This window comes from Lissotriton vulgaris, chromosome 8, assembly GCF_964263255.1.
Source record: "Lissotriton vulgaris chromosome 8, aLisVul1.2, whole genome shotgun sequence".
In the NCBI taxonomy this organism is placed as follows: domain Eukaryota; kingdom Metazoa; phylum Chordata; class Amphibia; order Caudata; family Salamandridae; genus Lissotriton; species Lissotriton vulgaris.
In genome coordinates, this window is record NC_141696.1 from 1,442,774,840 (window position 1) to 1,442,780,839 (window position 6,000).

The window sequence follows — 6,000 nt, forward strand, 5'->3', positions numbered from 1 at the left end:
GAATGATCCCTATTAGATACTCTGTAATTTTGTTTGAAACATTGGGGTCCACATGCGACTGAACCCATAAAAGGTGGAGCACCACAGTATTGAAAACCGCTACTGGAGTATGTGCATTTTGATTGTGCAAAAGCTGCCACACTTTGTGTGCATTAAAATACGACACAATTTTGACTAATGTTATTAATAGCTGTCCATTCAGAGTTGCAAGTTTTTTCTAATTACACAATACTTAAGAAATATCTCAAAATATCTCAATATATTTATAAAAAAATGCCTAACAGTAATAAACACACATCACCAAACACGATATGACAGTAATACAATGAAAATATCGGATGAAGACCTGGGCCCCTGGGTGCCATCACTAAAAATTGCCAACACAGCAACAACCCTCTCTAAAAGACAAAACACTAAGGTAACACTGTGCAGCCATACTATAAAACAGTAGAATGACTTATAAAGCTTTTACTAACATCTAGCATTCATAAACGCTAATTGTGTAGAATGCACCAAAATCTGTCACTTTGGTATGGGATCACCATTCTGGTGATCAAGAACAATAAAAGAACACAACAACAACTAAGCCAAAAGATACAAAGTAGGAAATAAAATTGTAGCACTACAGTAACACTGTAAAAAGAAAACGAGTGTTCTGAATAATGGGTTAAAGTACCCTGAAGCAACAACTAGCTCCTGATTAGGATTAGTTGTGCCATTGCCTTTGAATGTGGACATTTTACAACCTGAGGAACTTATGGAATCAGGGTCAACTGCTTCTCACTCAGAGGAGACCTATCGGATGATGAGATTTTAAGACCACAGCCTGGCTGAAGGACAGAGAGATTGGACCCAATGAACACAAAGGGAAAACACTAGACTAAATGTATGTGTGGAGAGGGATCTGCTTGCGAGGCAGTCACCACTCAGCTCACCCTCCATTGTAGGAGTAAGTTCCTGAGGCAGCCTTCCTCCGGTCTCTGGTAAAGGGGTAGGTAACGCTTCTAAATGCTTAGTCAGCATCTCTGGAAACTGACAGGCCAAAGTCAAGCAAACAGTTTCAGCAAGCGCTTCAGTGCTGTTTCCATCCAGAGCAAACCAGCAGCTCTCAGCTCCATAGTCTGGAAGCCCCAGCAACTGACTCTGTGCAGAGCTGGCTCATGGAAGGTGTTCAGTGAGCTGTTGGGAAACTCTAAATTATACTTTTATGCCTTGGCAGATGGGAAGCAGCCCACAGCTAACCAGAGTCCGTGCATCCTTTCCAACTCAAAAATCCAGTCATACAAATTTGGCTCTTCATAGAGGCCTCTGAGAAAGAACATTCTAGCTCAGTCTCTGCCCAAAATGCACTCTGATAACCATAGTGCAACCGCCATACATTTTGTTAATGGAAAAGAGAAGTTCTGTTTCGGCTCTGGTAGGAAACCGTATATATTCCCCTCCAACATGTCATGGAAACAAATGATACAAGGTATGAAGAAGGGATAGATGGGCTATCCTTGTTTTTTTGTAGGCAGCTTCCATCATACATCTTGCAACAGACTGGGATCAATTCTTAACTGACCTAAAGACTCCAGACCATATATAACTCTGTGGCAAGGTCCCCCCTCAACATCCCGCCTTGCACTCACATCACCCTGGACCTCAAAGAGCTCCACTGGTTCCTAATCCAAAAACAAGCACTCTTCAGGCTCCTCATGCTCACATATAAAGCCTTACACAAGAATGGTCTCACGTACCTCAACAACTGCATAAACTTTCACAAACCTACCAGACACATCTGCTCAGCCGGACTCCTACTGACACACACACACAACCGAGACATGCAGAACCACATTTGGAGGTTGGACCTTCTCCTACCCCTCTCCTAAAGCTGTAACGCCTTGCCCGTGCCCATCAGAGCCTCCGTCTTAGTTCTTCAATTCGACCAGAAACTGAAGACCTGGCTCTTCATCTAGCCCTGGCCTTGGCTCGGCCCACACAGTGCCTGCTTCAGCACCAGGATACCCTCCCAGATGAGTTGTGTGGTATACATGTAACATAACATAACATTCTTTCAAATATAAAGATGTATGTGATCCGCTATGGTTTACCTTAACAGGTACCTGGATTGTGATTGCAAATGTACTCATATGTGCGCATGTTCTAAAGCATTACCAAATGTTTGCAAAGACTTTCAATCATACAAATGTGGGCCCCCACAGGTCGCATACCACTCAATTTGTAACTGGGGGCCAAGTAGGCATCACACATGGGTTATACTAGTGCATTCCAAAGCCTACAATGTTAACAGCAGGCAAGAACTGTGTAAAGAGGTCAAAGGGTGATGACTTCGCCTACACTACAGGGTGGGCAGACCAATAAAGTGTCGGTAGCCCTGTGAATGGCCATAAACAGGTGCAGCACAGAAGGTTAAGTGTGAGGGCTTTGCCATAATCATAGCAAAAATATATGGCCAAAGGGAAAAATTGATTAGCTAGTCGGAGACATTTCCTGTTACGCTACTCATAAAAATGTTTATGAAAATTGTGCATGAGGGAATACTATGCATTAGTACATTCTTGAAAATTTACGACTGCCATTTTCTAGGATATTCCTTGAATGCTGTATTTCCTTTAAAAATTTAAAACCTGGTCCGTGTGATTTAGGTAATTTCTGTAGCAATACACGTGAAGTAGTTATATTGCAAAAACATTCATCCTGTCTTCTCCTCATCCCTTACTCAACGTCTGGTCAACTGACAGGCTAACCAAGGAAAAAATGGTTAATATTACTTTCAGTTTAACGTGATGGCCAATGTAAAAAATTTAATTAAACTAAAAACTGTAAAAAAAAAAAAAATTAAATCATACAAACAAATTAACAATTGACCAGGAAAAAAAGTTTTAGGCAAACATCTGTAGAACTATTTACAAAAAAATAATCTGAATTGAGATCATTATTGTGAAAAAGAGACCACAGAAGGAAGGGCATTTTTTGCCAAAAAATGCAGCTCTTCAGCTACTCTGGTCCTAAATCAAAATGTTTTCTTTCTACAGATTTAGAAACTGAGCACAAGCTCCTGCAAACAAAGGACTGATACAAGGTACAACTGATCAAGCTACAATGGCCTCCATTTCAAAGCTCCATCCGTTCGCACAAACCTCTCTTCTTGTTTCATATTTATCTCGGCCTCCTTCGGCGAACATCTTGGAAAAGCATTCCACAGTGTGTATACTTCCAATAAAAACAGAAAGAAACTTGAGAAAATGCAAGGTAAGGAGCACGGATGCCCAGTTTCTTTCCCGGCCTTCGCCGACTCTTTTCAACTGGCTTTGCAGTGAGAGCCCAGGCCAGTGGACCGACCCGCTTAGTTTTATCGTCAAATATCTGTGAGAGGCTACAGTATACAGCGATGCGTGTGCCCTCTGGAATGACATTTTAGGCATGCTAGATGGCTGAAGTGTCAACGAATTAAAAAAAATACGTATTATATAAATAAATAAATATAGACACACATGCATACATGTATATAAATATATATGCATACACAATATGGAAATAATACCTCACCTGTGCCCGTTTTAAAGGTTTGCGATTTCAAAAGCAATTAATTAAGATACACCTGAAGTCAAGATAGTATTGCTTGAAAAAAAAAACCTATGACAACAATGTAAGCAAAATGTTGAAAAAAAATCCTGCAGAACTTTTTACAGCGCGTTAGTGTTTATCAGTCGAGCAGGTGCCATTATTTCAACAAATGAAGAGCCGGCATACCTTTCAACTGTTGCTAACCCACTTGGCACAGAAATGAAACTGCCTATTGAGCAGAGCAAGAAGAAATAGTCCCAGGGGCTGGGAGAGGAACCTGTTGGCTGTAAAAATGTTCTTCTTCAGTTGTGGAGAATGACTCGTGACAAATGTATTTTAACGAGAATTAAACTGAATCTGAATCTTGAATGCCAGCCCGGAGACCTTGGCAGAAGGTGCAGAGAAATATTGCTTCACAATTCTAGCTTGCTCGGTCAGAGGCCTACAAGAATACATTGTATATACAAAAGAAACAAGTACAAGACGTCCGGCATTTTCCTATATACAGAATGTGTTAATGCAAAAAATAGAAAGGGTGTTTACATTACTCTTTCCCTACATGCCTCATCTTATCCGACATCATTTTATATAAAATGCGTGAGCAGTTTTCCAAACAGTTTATGTAACTCTCTTCTATCGGCCCTGCTCTGTGCTCGCCTTTCTAAAACAAAGCAGCAGTATTAATCTGAGATCTCGGGGACAAGAAAAGAAAGCTAATTGTATTAAAGATCTGTTTCATTCTGCTTCAGAGCCAGTATCAATGCCACGTCTGATGGTGGCCTGAACAATCTGTGCCGTTGCAAAAAAACTCGGGAGATACAGCAAGAAAATACTCTTGATACAAACCACAGCAGTAAATACAGGATGCTGTGCAAAATCAAAACGACAGATTGCCTGTTTATACTGATATAGAGTGATATATGGCTATACATATAAAGTTGCCAGACAACATCTACACACTCCAAGCAAATATTTATGCGTTTCTATATGAGTTACATCCAGCAACACATGGCATCTGAGGTCCACTTCAGAGAGACTGGGGGGTAACACAAACACAGCGACGGCATATTTTCCCTATAATATTTATGTGAGTATCACATTGCCATAACTATTTAACAAGGGTAGAGAAAGGTATTTATTTATGTAAACAGGAGCCTCCAAAACTTACAATAAAATCGCTGCTCGGTACAGAAGTATGTACTGGAGATTGTATAATAGAAATGAACACCTTAAATTGCTACAACCCCAAAAGAAACAACCTCAGAGCAAGGCTTGACAGGGTTATAAAGTTCGACCAAAAAAAAAGCAAACGCTGAAAAAACAACTTTGTTACTGTACATAATAATATGATACATAGCCAGAGATATGGCATATTAAAAATACAACGGGCAGCACATGAAACAAGTAGAGAAGGTTACTTTTGTCACAAAGCAAATATATTGATGCATCAATAAACTCATAGAAGAACAAAACACAACTGCTCACGTCCTTGTTTTAGAAAACAATAAGGGAAAAACAGACACAAATCTCTTTTGCATCCTTATCACAAAATGTAGAACTAAACACTTTTTTGGGGGTGCGGGTAGAGGTACAATTTCCAGATGGCCAACATTTTAGGCTGCCAAACTTGCGATTAACAGTTAGGAATGGAGGTGAACAGCTCGGGGGGAGGGGCTCGTGTTTCCTAAAACAAGTTAGCTTGCCTACCTCGTCCCCCAGGGCTGAGTTTCTCTTCCTATAGCCGGAGTCCCCCTGGAAGTGCAGTGTGAGTGGTAATGACCGCCTGCCTCCCTAATGAGTCCATTTTCCTGCTCTAGATGTGTATATACACACACACACTGCAACCTACCTTACAAACCACAGAGACGGGGGGAGAGGAAGAGGGAGCGTGTGTGAGAGGAAGAGAGAGAGGGAAAGGCACAACAGACAAAGCCCTCCTACCAGACAGCAGACAGTCCTCCTTCTTCCTCGCTATCTAGCGACCAAAATACTAACTCGAGCTAACGCGGCAGCAGCAACAGGTTGAAAATGCTCCTCGACTAGCGAAAGACGAAAAAAGCTAGGCGAGCAGAAGGGCTCCCAAAAGCAGCCGGCCCCACCTTCTTTTATTTCAGAGCTCCACCGAGAGAGGAATGTATTGTTCCAGCCTGCATACATTTAAATCTCATGAATATGCTTATTTATTTATTTACGTTTATGATATTGCGCCATTATATTCACAGTCGCCCTTTACAGAGGTTGTGGGGCTGTTGAAAGGGCAGCAGGGTACCGGGGCTGTGACGTTTGTTAATTTGTCGGGACAATGTCGATTTCTACTTGATCGCCAGTGGGATGGGCGCTTTCTTTCTGCGCTTATTATCAATAAAGCCGTATTGTTAAACAGTACGCCAGGAAGAAATGGCGAGTAAAAATGATATACGCTTTTGACGG

General features: G+C 41.3%; 1 long non-coding RNA gene across 1 annotated transcript in view; it reads right to left on the minus strand.

The window, feature by feature from the left end:
- LOC147698907 (uncharacterized) overlaps window positions 1-5,394 on the minus strand; it is a 105,458-nt gene extending 100,064 nt beyond the window's left edge. Inside the window, exon 1 of the long non-coding RNA XR_015299379.1 lies at window positions 5,278-5,394. This is a non-coding gene — a long non-coding RNA (uncharacterized LOC147698907). The remainder of the gene's footprint in view (window positions 1-5,277) is intronic.
- Between the last annotated feature and the right edge of the window lie 606 nt (window positions 5,395-6,000).